This window comes from Carassius carassius, chromosome 18, assembly GCF_963082965.1.
Source record: "Carassius carassius chromosome 18, fCarCar2.1, whole genome shotgun sequence".
NCBI lineage: Eukaryota > Metazoa > Chordata > Actinopteri > Cypriniformes > Cyprinidae > Carassius > Carassius carassius.
The window spans coordinates 28,706,704-28,723,641 of NC_081772.1; the positions used below are offsets into that span (position 1 = coordinate 28,706,704).

Consider the following 16,938-nt stretch of genomic DNA (forward strand, 5'->3'; position numbering starts at 1 on the left):
GCTGGTGACGCGCTCTGACGCACCTGTCAGCTGATGGAGGCGGAACTTACAGCGATTGCAAATTCCTGTCTTTCTTTTTATTTTAGAGAGTTTTTATATATGTGAGAGTGTGTTTTATGTTGAATATGAATGTATGTGCATGATTACCATCTGTTTGAATGCAAATCAGCCCAAATCAGCTCGCTATTACTGAATGGTCACGGCTATCAAAGTGAACGCGTCTATATGAATAGAGAGAGTGGATTATTTACTTCGGAACATTTGTGTTATTACCATCTGTATAAGTGGCCATCAGCACATCAGCACTTATTTGCATCGTAATTCATTGTAAAATATGCATCTCTAGCAATCTCAAGATGTTTTATATTGGCAAACAATGTTAAATCTTTTTTTATTTTTCTTATTATTCTTATTTTTCTTACTCAAAATATTCTTATTGTATTTTTCTACTGCTCAAATAATTCATTTATATGATGTCTAAGTTTATGTCTAGTGTTTTATAATTGAAAAAAACTATGCAGTGGTATGTTTACTGACTAAATAGTTTGTAGAAGCCTTCAATACTATTGGGAAATATATTTTCTTATATTTGGGGGGGTGGGGGGTGTAGACATAGTCTCAGAAAAATATTTGCAGGAGTCTCATTTTTCATGATATTTTATTACGCTTTGAAATAGAAACTCATGAGACATGTGGCTTTCAACCCATTACTTTTCTAGATTGCTCCAGGACTTATTTCATGTATTTTTATATCAAATAAAAAAATATTTAAGAGTGGTAAAAAAAAATCAAGGCACTTTAGTGTCTATAACTTTTAATATTTTTGAGCATTATCAAATCTGGTTGATAAAAAGTGAAGCCCAAAGGGTCTTCTTTCTAAAGACACCACAATTATGTTTGTAACACACTGAAGTAGGAAACTATTACAATTATAAGTTAGTTAGAGCTCACTTTCAGCTGTGAGTCCCATAATGGGGGGTGCTGGCTAACAGGTTAAACCTCAGGTGGACACATATCCCACTTGCCATTTATTCAAATTGGATGTACACCAAATTTGGGGCACCGTATCTCCGCCTCTCGGGGGTTCAGGGACTTGTGGCTGGTGGTGTCGGATAGAGGTCCCCCTGGTCTGACTTTGACCCGATTTTGGTGCAGTTTGGCCCCGTTTTGGGAACCAAAATCCAACATTTTTTCTATGCATATTTCTACAGTGTTATGGGATAAAACTTACAAAAATGGAATCCTGGGAGCTAAAATTTATCTGTCCACGGAACCATTAGGAAGGGCGTGCTGAATAAATGGCAAATGTGAGTTTTTTTTTTTTAAAAATGTCCATTTACAATTTATTCAGCGGGACCTCCGTAGTGCTCCCATGGACATTATTTTTTATGCAAATTCTACAGTATATTGTGATAAAACGTACATGAATGGAGTCTGCTGAGCATGCTGTGTACAGTAGAGGTGTTTCCATTAAAAATATTGCACTCATTTGAAATGAATCAAGTTAAATAGACTTGCTATTTGATAATCTGCAAGTGGACACATATGCCGTCAAATAAATTGAGGGTGGACATGCACCATATGTGGTGAAATTAACCAAAATCCTACATTATTATGGGATAGATCTTACATTAATGGACTCTGCTGAGATGTCTGAGTACACTGCAGGCGTTTTGATCAACATAATTGCCTATATTTAATTAAATCAATTTTAATAGAATTGCTATTTGTTAAACCTCAGGTGGACACATATCCCACTTGCCATTTATTCATATTGGATGGACACCAAATTTGGGGCACCGTATCTCCGCCTCCCGGGGGTTCAGGGACTTGGGGCTGGTGGCGTCGGATAGAGGTCCCCAAGGTCTAATTTTGACCAGAGTTTTGTGTCTTTTCCCCTCTTTTTGAGTAAGTTATGGCCGGTCAAATTTTGGGACTTCTCTTAGTGTGCTGAGTACAGTACAGGTGTTTTCTCTAGGCCTCATCCTAAGATTTTTCTTCCGACTTCCACCCCCCTCGAGCACAGAAGGGACCCCACGTCCACAAAAGCGTTACGCGTTTTGATGGGAGGTGGGACGTCCACAGTTCGGAGACGATAGTTCGTAAGGCCCCCAGATTTGAGATTCTGGCATCTCAGGGGCCCCTCACCCAAGGCCCCGAAGCACGTAGTCGTAGGACTAAAGGGAAAAAAGTGCATCGCACTAGGGCCCCGCGCTTTTGACTGCATGATCCAGGGGCCCCAAAGAGCCACCGGTATGAATTTCGGGCCCCTGGGACTTTTCTAAAAAAAACCCACCTGCCATTTATTTGAATGTGTTCAGCATAGCGGGTTCGTGGACACTGATTGCAAGGGCTCTTGGGCCCCGGGCCTTCATAAGCTTACTGGGGGAGGCCCCAGGAGCCACCGTTCCAAGTTTTGGGCCCCAGGGATGTCTCAGAAAAAAATGTCCAACCGAGGCCCTTTTCTAACGCTAATGGTCAAATGGACAAATATTGGGTACGTGGGACCCGGGGGTGGGGTCCGCAAATGTTCCGCATGTGATCTGTGGTCATTCCGTGAACATAATGGTCAAATGGACAAATAGTGGGTTCGTGGGACCCAGGGTGGGGGTCCGCAAGTGGTCCGCAGATGATCCTCAGTCATTGTGTGAACATAATGGTCAAATGGACAAATAGTGGGTTCGTGGGACCCAGGGTGGGGGTCCGCAAGTGGTCCGCAGATGATCCGCAGTCATTGTGTGAATATAATGGTCAAATGGACAAATAGTGGGTTCGTGGGACCCAGGGTGGGGGTCCGCAAGTGGTCCGCAGATGATCCGCAGTCATTGTGTGAATATAATGGTCAAATGGACAAATACTGGGTTCGTGGGACCCAGGGTGGGGGTCCGCAAGGGGTCCGCAGATGATCCGCAGTCATTGTGTGAATATAATTGTCAAATGGACAAATAATGGGTTCGTGGGACCCGGGTTGGGGGTCCGACGGGGGTCCGCACCGGTTCCATGGTCATTCTGTAACTTTAAAGGTCAAATGGACAAATATTGGTTTTTGTGGGCAAAAAAATCGTCCACCCCCCATTCGGGTAAATGCCACTGTTTTAAACCTGAGGTGTACTGCTCCGTGCGCCACCCTGTGGAGAAGTGCTGTATGGCATTTAGGGGCCTCAAATTTGGGTAAGCTTCCGCGAGGCCCCTTGGGGTTCCAGATCCTCCCGCGCCGGTCAGGGGTCTCCCGTGGGCCAGCGCAGTCCGGCAGACATCGACACCGCGTCCGGCAAAATTTTTTTGGGGTCAGCGTGCAGGTCCCCTTAACCCACGTACACGAGCCCTCAAACTTATACCTAAATGGACGCTCCAAAAAAAATGGACTTTATGGACACTCTTTCCTAAAGGGCTGACCATAAGAATCAGGTGTGCCGAACAAGCCAACCAATTTCTGCTCAGTTTGTGTCCAACACTGCTGCCTGACCTACTTGCAACCAACCCAGCTCAGTCAGCAAGCGGAGATTGCAAGCTAGCCCTGCAAGCGGGTAAAACAGCGATCCCACTGAGGAGAAATCAGGCTGCCATGTCTCATCCTATGTAATGGGGTTTTTCAGTACTGGCCCTGGGGACCGACAGCACTGCACAATTGGGAAGTCTGTCTTATTCTACTCACTCTTTGAGCACTCTTTCCTAAAGGGCTGACCATCAGAATCAGGTGTGCCTGATCAGGTGGGGGGTGGGCAGGTCCTCGCGCTTTTGACAGCACGTTCTAGGGGCCCTCAGGAGCCACCGTTCCAAATTTCAGGCCCCTAGGACGTTTCTAAAAAAATCCCACCTGCCATTTATTCCCATGCGTTCGGCCTAGCGGATTCGTGGACACGACTCTCAAGTGTCCGATCGGGCCGAATTTTGGATATGTGTCTCGAGGGCATCCCCTCGACCGGGCACAGAAGTCTGGTGGCCCTACGACCTTCTTTTGGGGTCAAACGGTCACAGAAGGGACCCCACGTCCACAAAAGCGGTACGCGTTTTGATGGGAGGTGGGACGTCCACAGTTCAGAGACGATAAGTCATAGGACCCCCAGATTTGAGATTCTGGCATCTCAGGGGCCCCTCAACCAGGGCCCCGAGACACGTAGTCGTAGGACCCAAGGAAAAAAAGTGCATTGCGCTGGTCCTCGCGCTTTTGACAGCACGTTCTAGGGGCCCTCAGGAGCCAAATTTTGGGCCCCTAGGACATTTCTAAAAAAATCCCACCTGCCATTTACTTGAATGTGTTCGGCCTAGCGGTTTCGTGGACACGGCTCGCCGGGGTCCGATCGGGCCGAATTTTGGATATTTGTCTCATGGGGGCCCCCTCGAACGGGTATAGAAGTCTGGTGACCCTATGACCTTATTTAGGGGTCAAAGAGTCAAAAAAGGGAGCGCTTGTCCACCAAACCGGTAAGCGTCTACATTGGAGATGGGACATCCGCCCTTCGGAGACGATGGGTCGTAGGGCCCCGAGATTCGAGATTCTCGCATCTCAGGGGCCCCTCTCCCATGTCCCCAAAGCACGAAGCTGTAGGACCTTGAAAAAATAATTCCCATCCGGCACCCTGAAATCTCTCAAAAGGCTCTGATCATGTAAGAGTCAGAGAGGGCTGAGGGAGAGATTTTGTGCAGGAGGCTCCAAATTTTCCCCTCGCCTTAGGGCCCCGCTCTTTCGGCAGCTCACTCTTGGCGGCCCCTTGACCCACCGATCCGAATTTCGGGCCCCTGTGTCTTTTCTAAAAAAGTCCCACCTGCCACATACTTGAATGGGTTCGGCCTAGCGGATTCGTGGACACGACTCGCGAGGGCCCCAGGGACCCGCGCTTTCGGAAGCTCACTCGGGGCGGCCCCTTGACCCACCGATCCGAATTTTGGGCCCCTGGGTTTTTTCTAAAAAAGTCCCACCTGCCATATACTTGAATGTTTCGGCCTAGCGGGTTCGTGGACAAGACTCGCAAGGGTCCGATCGAGCCGAATTTTGGATATGTGTCTCATGGGGACCCACTCGACCAGGCATAGAAGTCTGGTGGCCCTACGACCTTCTTTAGGGTCAAACGGTCAAAGAAGTGACCCCACGTCCACCAAACCGGTACACGTTTTGATTGAAGGTGGGACGTCCACAGTTCAGAGACTATAGGTCGTAGGGTCCCCATATTCAAGATTCTCGCATATCAGGGCCCCTCTCCCATGTCCCCGAAGCACGAAGCTATAGGACCTTGAAAAAAAATACCTGTCCGGCACCCTGAAATCTCTCAAAAGGCTCTGATCATGTAAGAGTCAGAGAGGGCCGAGGTAGAGATTTTGTGCAGGAGGCTCCGAATTTTTCCCTCGGCTTAGGGCCCCGCGCTTTCGGCAGCTCACTCGGGGCGGCCCCTGGACCCACCGATCCGAATTTCGGGCCCCTGGGTCTTTTCTAAAAAAGTCCCACCTGCCATATACGTGAATTTTTTCGGACTAGCAGGTTCGTGGACACGACTCCCAAGGGTCCGATCGGGCCAAATATTGGATATGTGTCTCATGGGGACCCCCTCGAATGGGCATAGAAGTCTGGTGGCCCTACGACCTTCTTTAGGGGTCAAACGGTCCCAGAAGGGACCCCACGTCCACCAAATCGGTACGCGTTTTGATTGGTTGTGGGACGTCCACAGTTCGGAGACGATAGGTTGTAGGGCCCCCAGATTTGAGATTCTGGCATCTCAGGGGCCCCTCAACCAGGGCCCCAAAACACATAGTAGTAGGACCCAAGGAAAAAAAGTGCATCGCGCTAGGTCCTCACGCTTTTGACAGCACGTTTTAAGGGACCTCAGGAGCCACCGTTCCAAATTTCGGGCCCCTAGGACGTTTCTTAAAAAATCCCACCTGCCATTTACTTGAATGTGTTCGGCCTAGCGGTTTCGTGGACACGGCTTGCCGGGGTCCGATCGGGCCGAATTTTGGATATGTGTCTCATGGGGGCCCCCTCGAACGGGCATAGAAGTCTGGTGACCCTATGACCTATTTAGGGGTCAAAGGGTCAAAAAAGGGAGCGCTTGTCCACCAAACCGGTACGCGTTTACATTGGAGGTGGGACATACGCCCTTCAGAGGTGATGGGTCATAGGGCCCCCAGATTCGAGATTCTCGCATCTCAGGGGCCCCTCTCCCATGTCCCCGAAGCACGAAGCTGTAGGACCTTGAAAAGAAATGCCCGTCCGGCACCCTGAAATCTCTCAAAAGGCTCTGATCATGTAAGAGTCAAGGAGGGCTGAGGGAGAGATTTTGTCCAGGAGGCTCCCTCGCCTTAGGGTCTCGCGCTTTCGGCAGCTCACTCGGGGCGGCCCCTGGACCCACCGATCCGAATTTGGGGCCTCTGGGACGTTTCTAAAAAAGTCCCACCTGCCATATATTTGAATGGGGTTCAAATACATTGCGGGTGGACATGCACCACATGTGGTGAAATTATCCCCAAAATCCAACATTTTTTCTATGCATATTTCTACAGTATTATGGGACAAAACATACAACATGTCCATTTACAATTTATTCAGCGGGACCTACGTAGTGCTCCCGTGGACATTCATTTTTATGCAAATTCTACAGTATTATGTGATAAAACTTACATGAATACACTCTGCTGATCGTGCTGTGTACAGTAGAGGTGTTTCCATTAACAATATTGCACTCATTTGAAATGAATCAAGTTAAATAGACTTGCTATTTGATAATCTGCAAGTGGACACATATGCCGTCAAATAAATTGAGGGTGGACATGCACCATATGTGGTGAAATTAACCAATTTTTCTATGGAAATTCTACATTATTATGGGATAGATCTTACATTAATGGACTCTGCTGAGATGTCTGAGTACACTGCAGGCGTTTTGATCAACATAATTGCCTATATTTAATTAAATCAATTTTAATAGAATTGCTATTTGTTAAACCTCAGGTGGACACATATCCCACTTGCCATTTATTCATATTGGATGGACACCAAATTTGGGGCACCGTATCTCCGCCTCCCGGGGGTTCAGGGACTTGGGGCTGGTGGCGTCGGATAGAGGTCCCTAAGGTCTAATTTTGACCAGAGTTTTGTGTCTTTTCCCCTCTTTTTGAGTAAGTTATGGCCGGTCAAATTTTGGGACTTCTCTTAGTGTGCTGAGTACAGTACAGGTGTTTTCTCTAGGCCTCATCCTAAGATTTTTCTTCCGACTTCCACCCCCCTCGAGCTGCCTTCTCTAGCCGGGGAGGGTGCACCCTGGCCGGCATGGATGAGTAGGTGCGAGGGGGGTGGATGTTACTATTTTTTTGCTAATATCTCCGCGATGCGGTGGACCCCGGGGCTGAAATTCGGGGGATCCCTAGAGGGTCGATGGGCCTACCGTATGCGACCCCCCTCGAGTTCCTGGGTGGTCCCCTTCCTGAGTTATAACGGTTCAAATTCCACATTTTGGGGGGCCGTAACTCGGACCCCCGGGGTCATAGGAACATGGGGCTAGTGTCGTCGGATTGAGGTCCCAAAGGTCTAATTCTAACCTAAAGGTCTAATTTGAGTTTGGTGTTTTTTCCCCTCTTTTTGGGTGAGTTATGGCCGGTCAAATTTTGGGACCTTTTGCATTTGCGGGCCCGTATCTCTGGCCCCTGGGGGTCTATCGACTTGGGGGAGGTGGCTTCAGAGAGGGCCCTTCGAGGGCTATCACGTCACCGAGTTTCAAGTCACTAGGTCTCTTCCTTCCATTTGACTATCAAAAATGTGGGGGGCCATAACTCCGCCCCCGGGGTGTTATGGATGGGGGGGCAGCGGTGTTCGGTAGGCCTTCTGGAGGTCTTACTCTGACCCGAGTTTGGTGCAGTTTGGCCCCGTTTTGGCGGAGTTACAGCTTGGCAAAGTGTGTGACATTTTGGTGAACATGCACCACATGTGGTAAAATTAACCAAAATCCAACATATTTTTCTATGCATATTTCTACAGTATAATGGGATAAAACTTACAAAAATGGATTCCTCTGAGTGCCCTGAGTTAGAGGTCTTCACGTTTCCAAAAATTTGTGCCCAAACCCGAAAGAGACCCGTAATGTACTACACCGAACCGACCCGGACCCGTCTAATATTTCAAAAGCTGGACCCGGACCCGTGTAGATCCGAGAAATGCCTACCCGGACCCGACCCAGACCCGTATATTATTTGAAATCTGGACCCGAACCCGCCGGGAAGACACAGACCCGACTGGACCCGACGTTCACATATTCCACCATAAAATTGCTATTACAAATCAATAAACCTGTTGCGAAAAATACAGCTTTTTGTCTTACCTAATTTAAAGAGCCGTAGTCTCTCCTCCTTGTACCTGACTGCCTGTGATGCATTACAATCCTCCGACAAGAAAGTTATTCATGTTATTCCTCTCGTTATTCCAAGTCCAAGCTGAATCCACTCATTATTTCAGTTTCAAAAGTCCACTTGATGTCACGGTGACGGATGACAAATGCAACTGTGCATATGTACATTCTGACTCGAGTTAATTCGCATAATAACTGTTTGCCCTTTTGAACTATAATAACGATCGCTCGTGCAATGCCATGGCCGCTGACGTTATTTATTTGCTATCATCTGATCTCTGTGCTCTCTGATCTGCATCGAGTCTGAATCTGAACCACTAAAACTTTAAGATTAAACGGTTCATTTATAATATTATAAAAATGGGAGAAAATGTAAAACGCGGTTTGGCGGTCGAAGTGTCCCTCACTGGTTGCCACAGAAACATGAAATGCGCTTGAGACTGCACATGCGTGCTAGCTGTATCAACCGAAAAAGCTTTAACACAGTTTGAGCGTCATAGAAAACATTCATGTGACAGTTCACCTCAGATTGTGTTGCTGATTTGAAATATATTAAATATGAGTGTGTCATGTCTGCAAGCATTATTACCGTGCGTGCACTTGTATTAACTCTGAGTCTGCGCGCTCTGCTTCTAAAAGCAGAGAGAGAGAGAGATCACTTTTTTTGGCTCCCTCTTTTCTTTTCCTAATTTTACAAGTTGCAAGTTACAAAAAACACAAGCAGTATTTGATCATGGCCGGGTGTTCTCCGAGTCCAATGACTCCGATCGCACGGGTATTACACACAATGTTAAACAGACCCGGGACCCGAGGTAATAGATTCGGACCCGACCCGGACCCGGCTGATGATTTAAAATATAGACCCGAACCCGTACGGGTCCCGGGTCGGGTCCGGGGTCGACGGGTCTCGGGTGCACTGTGAAGACCTCTACCCTGAGTACAGTACAAGTGTTTTCTCTAGGCCTCATAAAAAATTTTTCTTCCGACTTCCACCCCCCTCGAGCTGCCTTCTCTAGCCGGGGAGGGTGCACCCTGGCCGGCATGGATGAGTAGGTGCGAGGGTGATGGATGGTACAATTTTTTTGCTAATATCTCCGCGATGTGGTGGACCCAGCGGCTGAAATTCGGGGGATCCCTAGAGGGTCGTAAACACGACGTGGACACGACTCCCAAGAGTCCGATCGGCCGAATTTTGGATATGTGTCTCGAGGGGATCCCCTCGACCGGGCACAGAAGTCTGGTGGCCCTACCACCTTCTTTAGGGGTCAAACGGTCACAGAAGGGACCCCACGTCCACAAAAGCGTTACGCGTTTTGCGAGGTGGGACGTCCACAGTTCGGAGACGATAGGTCGTAAGGCCCCCAGATTTGAGATTCTGGCATCTCAGGGGCCCCTCACCCAAGGCCCCGAAGCACGTAGTCGTAGGACTAAAGGGAAAAAAGTGCATCGCACTAGGGCCCCACGCTTTTGACTGCATGATCCAGGGGCCCCAAAGAGCCACCGGTATGAATTTCGGGCCCCTGGGACTTTTCTAAAAAAAACCCACCTGCCATTTATTTGAATGTGTTCAGCATAGCGGGTTCGTGGACACTGATTGCAAGGGCTCTTGGGCCCCGGGCCTTCATAAGCTTACTGGGGGAGGCCCCAGGAGCCACCGTTCCAAGTTTTGGGCCCCAGGGATGTCTCAGAAAAAAATGTCCAACCGAGGCCCTTTTCTAACGCTAATGGTCAAATGGACAAATATTGGGTACGTGGGACCCGGGGGTGGGGTCCGCAAATGTTCCGCATGTGATCTGTGGTCATTCCGTGAACATAATGGTCAAATGGACAAATTGTGGGTTCGTGGGACCCAGGGTGGGGGTCCGCAAGTGGTCCGCAGATGATCCTCAGTCATTGTGTGAACATAATGGTCAAATGGACAAATAGTGGGTTCGTGGGACCCAGGGTGGGGGTCCGCAAGTGGTCCGCAGATGATCCGCAGTCATTGTGTGAATATAATGGTCAAATGGACAAATAGTGGGTTCGTGGGACCCAGGGTGGGGGTCCGCAAGTGGTCCGCAGATGATCCGCAGTCATTGTGTGAATATAATGGTCAAATGGACAAATACTGGGTTCGTGGGACCCAGGGTGGGGGTCCGCAAGGGGTCCGCAGATGATCCGCAGTCATTGTGTGAATATAATTGTCAAATGGACAAATAATGGGTTCGTGGGACCCGGGTTGGGGGTCCGACGGGGGTCCGCACCGGTTCCATGGTCATTCTGTAACTTTAAAGGTCAAATGGACAAATATTGGTTTTTGTGTGCAAAAAAATCGTCCACCCCCATTCGGGTAAATGCCACTGTTTTAAACCTGAGGTGTACTGCTCCGTGCGCCACCCTGTGGAGAAGTGCTGTATGGCATTTAGGGGCCTCAAATTTGGGTAAGCTTCCGCGAGGCCCCTTGGGGTTCCAGATCCTCCCGCGCCGGTCAGGGGTCTCCCGTGGGCCAGCGCAGTCCGGCAGACATCGACACCGCGTCCGGCAAAATTTTTTTGGGGTCAGCGTGCAGGTCCCCTTAACCCACGTACACGAGCCCTCAAACTTATACCTAAATGGACGCTCCAAAAAAAATGGACTTTATGGACACTCTTTCCTAAAGGGCTGACCATAAGAATCAGGTGTGCCGAACAAGCCAACCAATTTCTGCTCAGTTTGTGTCCAACACTGCTGCCTGACCTACTTGCAACCAACCCAGCTCAGTCAGCAAGCGGAGATTGCAAGCTAGCCCTGCAAGCGGGTAAAACAGCGATCCCACTGAGGAGAAATCAGGCTGCCATGTCTCATCCTATGTAATGGGGTTTTTCAGTACTGGCCCTGGGGACTGACAGCACTGCACAATTGGGAAGTCTGTCTTATTCTACTCACTCTTTAAGCACTCTTTCCTAAAGGGCTGACCATCAGAATCAGGTGTGCCGAACAAGGGAGGTGCACTGATACCCTGGAGCAGGAAGGAACACCGCTCCAGTACAGATTCAGAACAAGAGATGGACCGTAGTTATAGCAAGGTGACTCCGCCAAAAGCAGACAGACCTTCGCCCGAACAGGGACTTGAACCCTGGACCCTCAGATTAAAAGTCTGATGCTCTACCGACTGAGCTATCCAGGCTCTTGTGGAGCACTGGCTTCTCACCTTTTATAAAGCAGCAGTTTTACAACAAGCTGCCCAGAAGAGACGCAGGTGTCACGAGGATGAAAGCTAGAAGCAGTTATGGCACAGAGAGCGAAGGAACATAGAAGGCACAATTATCGTCACAGAAAGCTAAAGCAATACTGCAAAGCCCTCCCGTAGTCGGCAGGGTTCGAACCTGTGCGGGGTCCCCAGGGCCAGTACTGAAAAACCCCAATTTCTGCTCAGGTGACTCCGCCAAAAGCAGACAGACCTTCGCCCGAACAGGGACTTGAACCCTGGACCCTCAGATTAACCCTTTAGGCGCCAGAGGTTTTTTCCTAAAACGTTCGATTTTGACATCTTAATTTCAGAAGGCTATATCTTAAAATTTATAAAAGATAGAGACTTTCTGTCAATTATACAAATATTAAGGATGACCCAATGTTTATGTAGGGATTTTATTTTCCCATATAATTAGCATATTATGACGTCATATTGGGGTGGTCATCTTGAATTATAGAATTTTCATGAAAAGTCAACATGTTTAAATAATAAAATGCAGCACTTCTTTCCCCCAAAAAATGTCCCTCGCCTTCTGTGTGCTATACTGCACAATACTGAATGCTCAGGTAAATAGTAAGTAGTAAACAAACTGTGTAAATCATTACTAATAAATGGTAGAAACAAACCGAATGCATGTAGCAGTTGGGATTTTCAATTTACTACATACAGTAGGCACTCTGATTCCATGTATGGGCCCACATATATATTATTCATATGACACACAAACACAAGTAGACAAGACCTGTTTAGTTCAAAAGCTATGCCCCGTGTCACATCACCTCTGCTTCTGCAATGAGCTTCGCGGCCAGATCTGCCTCGCGCATGCGCCAAGTGTGCACAGCTCGGACTACTGTCAGTGTCATTGCGACTCCCCACCTTGCCTCCTAACTGTCCTATGAATAATTCGACCTCGTCTAACATACCCAGTGGCATTAGACAAAGTCTCCACTACAATACTGTCGCCGCGATTGCGGAGAGGCGCGGTCAGAAGACAAATATACATGTCTAGCACGGTAAAAATCTCCCGCCTCGTCCCCGCAACAATAATCTACCGACTGAGCTCTCCGGGCTCTTGTGGAGCACTGGCTTCTCATGTTTTATAAAGCAGCAATTTTACGACAAGCTGCCCAGAAGAGACGCAGGTGTCACAAGGATGAAAGCTAGAAGCAGTTATGGCACAGAGAGCGAAGGACCATAGAACGCACAATTACCGTCACAGAAAGCTAAAGCAATACTGCAAAGTCCTCCCGTAGTCGGCAGGGTTCGAACCTGCACGGGGAGACCCCAATGGATTTCAAGCCCATCGCCTTAACCTCTCGGCCACGACTACGCCTAAAGTTAGAAAGCAAGCCCCCTTGTCTGGTGGGGCCCTGCACAGGCCAAGCTTCAGAAACAAAATCACGCAGAAAGATGAGGTGGTAAAAAACTTTCAACCTTCCCGTATACTCAACGGCAAAGGGTTGCCGGGACCCAGATTCGAACCGGGGTTGCTGCGGCCACAACGCAGAGTATTAACCACTATACGATCACGGCGTGCCACTGGCTACCCCAAGACAACCCCAGGAGCCCGGATACAAGAAGCAGCAGCGGCGTGTTTGTCCATCGAAGAGGGACTGGACATTTCGCAAATAAGTGCGAGGACCGTGAAAAATGCATGGACGCTTTGCCTCATGGCCTTCAGCAAACAGCATAGTCGGCAGGATTCAAACCTGCGCGGGGAGACCCCAATGGATTTCTAGTCCATCGCCTTAACCACCCGGCCACGACTACGGGAGTAGACCAATTTCTGCTCAGTTTGTGTCCAACACTGCTGCCTGAGCTACTTGCAACCAACACAGCTCAGTCAGCAAGCGGAGATTGCAAGCTAGCCCTGCAAGCGGGTAAAACAGCGGACCCACTGAGTAGAAATCAGGCTGCCATGTCTCATCCTATGTAATGGGGTTTTTCAGTACTGGCCCTGGGGACCGACAGCACTGCACAATTGGGAAGTCTGTCTTATTCTACTCACTCTGTGAGCACTCTTTCCTAAAGGGCTGACCATCAGAATCATGTGTGCCGAACAAGGGAGATGCACTGATCCCCGGGAGAAGGAAGGAACATCGCTCTAATACAGAGTCAGCAGAAGAGATGGACCCGTAGTGATAGCAAGCTGAGGCCTCCAAAAAGTAGACTGACCTTCGCCCAAACAAGGACTTGAATTAAGCAGACCACCTTCTGCCCTGTTGTGTGTCACATTGCTGCCTGACCTACTTGCAACCTAGCAAGCCGAGATTGTAAGCTAGCCCTGGAAGCGGGTAAAACAGCAGTCCAACTGAGGAGAAATCAGGCTGCCATGTCTCATCCTATGTAATGGGGTTTTTCAGTGCTGGGCCTGGGGACCGACAGCACTGAACAATTCAGAGGTCTGTCTTATTCTACTCACTCTGTGAGCGCGCATTCCTAACGAGCTGACCATCAGAATCAGGTGTGCCGAACAAGGGAGGTGCACTGGTACCCTGGAGCAGGAAGGAACACCGCTCCAGTACAGATTCAGAAGAAGAGATGGACCGTAGTGAGAGCAAGGTGACTCCGCCAAAAGCAGACAGACCTTCACCCAAACAGGAACTTGAACCCTGGACCCTCAGATTAAAAGTCTGATGCTCTACCGACTGAGCTATCTGGGCTCTTGTGGAGCACTGGCTTCTCACGTTTTATAAAGCAGCAGTTTTACGACAAGCTGCCCAGAAGAGACGCAGGTGTCACGAGGATGAAAGCTAGAAGCAGTTATGGCACAGAGAGCAAAGGACCATAGAACGCACAATAGTAGTAGTAATTATTCTACACCTTCTGTCATGATGATTTATGACTTTGACCTTTGACCTTTTGACAGGTTGAACTTCCGGTGACCTTATGATGGATGGGTTGAACTTCCGGAATGTGTTCATTGGTTAACCTATGACCGTTTCCCACGCATCGATCATGTGGTTTTGACAGAAAGTTTTACCCTATTGACCTAGTTAGTACTAAATTATAGTTTTGACGGTTAGTTTAAACGGTAAAGGAAACACTCCCCACACATCGATCATGTGGTTTTGACAGAAAGTTTTACCCTATTGCCCTAGTTAGTTCTAAATCATGGTTTTAGGAAACCCTCCCCTACGCTGTTTGAAGTTTGTGTCAGTTAGGTTGTTTGAAGTTTGTGCCAGTTATACGGTTATGTGTGTGTGTGTGTGTGTCTGTGTGTGTGTCTCCCCTCCCATTACATTCCTGAGCAGTGTATAAATGGGATCGGTGTGTTCTACGTTTGTATATAAAACATTCTATAATTTATATGATATAATTAATTATCATGCTAAGGTTGAAAAACATTTCAGTTATTTCACATTCATATATAAAACATTATATAATTTATATAATATAATAATTATCATGCTAAGGTTGAAAACATTTCAGTTATATCATATATGTGACATTCAGTTATTTCACATTTATATATAAAACATTCTATAATTTATATAATATTTATATAATTTATATAATATAATTAATTATCATGCTAAAGTTGAAAAACATTCTGTTCTTTTACAAAGGTTATAAAAAGCTTACTAAAAACCAATTGTTTTAGTTTTAGATAAAAATTACATAAAACATTCTATCCTTTATATTCTATCCTTTATATAATTTATATAATATAAATTATATAATCTAAAACAATTAAACTATGGTTGTCAAAAAATTATATCCTTTAAAATTATGTAATGGAATGATTACACAACATATCTTACTAAAAAGAATAAAATAAAAATAACACATGTTTGTAAGTCTAGACGGTCTCTGACTTCAGTGATCAAGACATCAGGGACTGAAATTATAATCCTAAAAGTTTAAAAATGTTTTACATTTAATACATTATTAAAAGTTGTAATAGAGTTGTTAAATTATTAAAAGTGGTAAAACAAAAACACTGTTTTTTCTGAATGACCTCACACTGTCTCAAAAAGTAAAGGAGCCGCGTGCGCGTGTCTGTGTCCGTCTATGCGCGCCCCCTCTCCGTCTGAGCTCTGACCCCCTCCTTTGCATACCAGAGTACGGTGAAATCTCACACTAACAAAAGTTGAAAACATGCCTTTAAAAGTATAATATAAATATCTTATTAAATCCAATTGTTTTAGATGAATAAAAGTATAAATGAAATGCTTACTGAAACCAATTATTTTAGATAAACAAAATAATAAATAAAATTGTCTTACCTTATTTTAGAGAGAGTTGAAGAAGTAGCTCCTAACACATCATTGTCCATTGATGTCCACAAAAATGCAATGTATGAATAGATTCAAAATTGTTTTACACAACTGAATTCACATAGTCATTCCTGAATGTCTCTCAAAGCACCTACTAAAAAATCTACTGAAATGCTTGTAAAAAGAATAAAACTCATCTTACATGTTTAGAAACTTACAACTCTTGAACTTACATGTTCAAGAAGCTCTTAAGAGACATAAATCACAAAGTGGTTCTCTCTCACACCAGCGTCTCTGACTCAGAGGACTGTAATCAGTGATGGGATGAGACATTGTGTTAGGGCTAAAATTACTTCAAAGTAAAATCTTAAAAGGTTAAATGATATCTTTTAAAAATAAAATTTAAATAAATTATTAAAAGTCTTAATATAAACAAATATTCTACAACGATGGTCTGTGGAAAAATTCGACTTGAACTTAAAGTATATTTTTTTATTTATCATGGGTATGTAAAATAATTTAAAGTGTCACAAGTCATCTCACGCCTGTGAAATGTTCAATAATTTCTTAAGTTGTATCTGTGAGAAAATGACAATAACATAGGCCTATCTTCAGAGAGAGCAACCATGAGAACATTTAGGAACTGGGAATCTTCCAGAAATAAGGGTCTTCCGATCAGCGCAGAGAAAGAAGTTACTTGACAATAATGATAACTTCAGGATATCGGATGACAGATGAGCCTCTGTGCATCGTGTCAGAGCGTATGTCATGTTAGTCTGCTAACGCCTTTCCAGGGCCAAAGTTTTGTACACACTAAATTTATTTCAAATCATAATCGTAAAATTAAAATTAAAAGACTGTTTAAATCTTTAAAGTTTGAATACATACTTATCTTCTATTTATCTTTTAGAAGACTTGTGTATGATATAAATTATTTTGTTTAACGGTGACCTAAAATATAATTGTTATTAAACAATGCCTGTTCAAAACTTTAGATGGTTGAAAAACTGTACTTGGTCGTAAACTGTACTTAAATCTCATTTATATGAAAAAGATTCAATCAGCATTTTTTGTCCATGCTGGGTTTCAATTTTATGGTGGAGGCTTTCCATAGCTATCCCGTACACCTAAAAACGACCATCACAGAAAACAAAATGTAAAAAAAAATGAAATA

At 46.0% G+C, this 16,938-nt stretch overlaps 3 non-coding genes across 3 annotated transcripts; all 3 read right to left on the bottom strand.

The window, feature by feature from the left end:
- Positions 1 to 11,405: 11,405 nt before the first annotated feature.
- On the bottom strand, positions 11,406 to 11,478 carry trnak-uuu (transfer RNA lysine (anticodon UUU)). The gene has a single exon. It is a non-coding gene; the product is annotated as a tRNA-Lys (tRNA).
- Positions 11,479 to 12,792: 1,314 nt separating this feature from the next.
- Positions 12,793 to 12,874, bottom strand: trnas-uga (transfer RNA serine (anticodon UGA)). The gene has a single exon. It is a non-coding gene; the product is annotated as a tRNA-Ser (tRNA).
- Positions 12,875 to 13,232: 358 nt separating this feature from the next.
- On the bottom strand, positions 13,233 to 13,314 carry trnas-aga (transfer RNA serine (anticodon AGA)). The gene has a single exon. It is a non-coding gene; the product is annotated as a tRNA-Ser (tRNA).
- Positions 13,315 to 16,938: the final 3,624 nt, after the last annotated feature.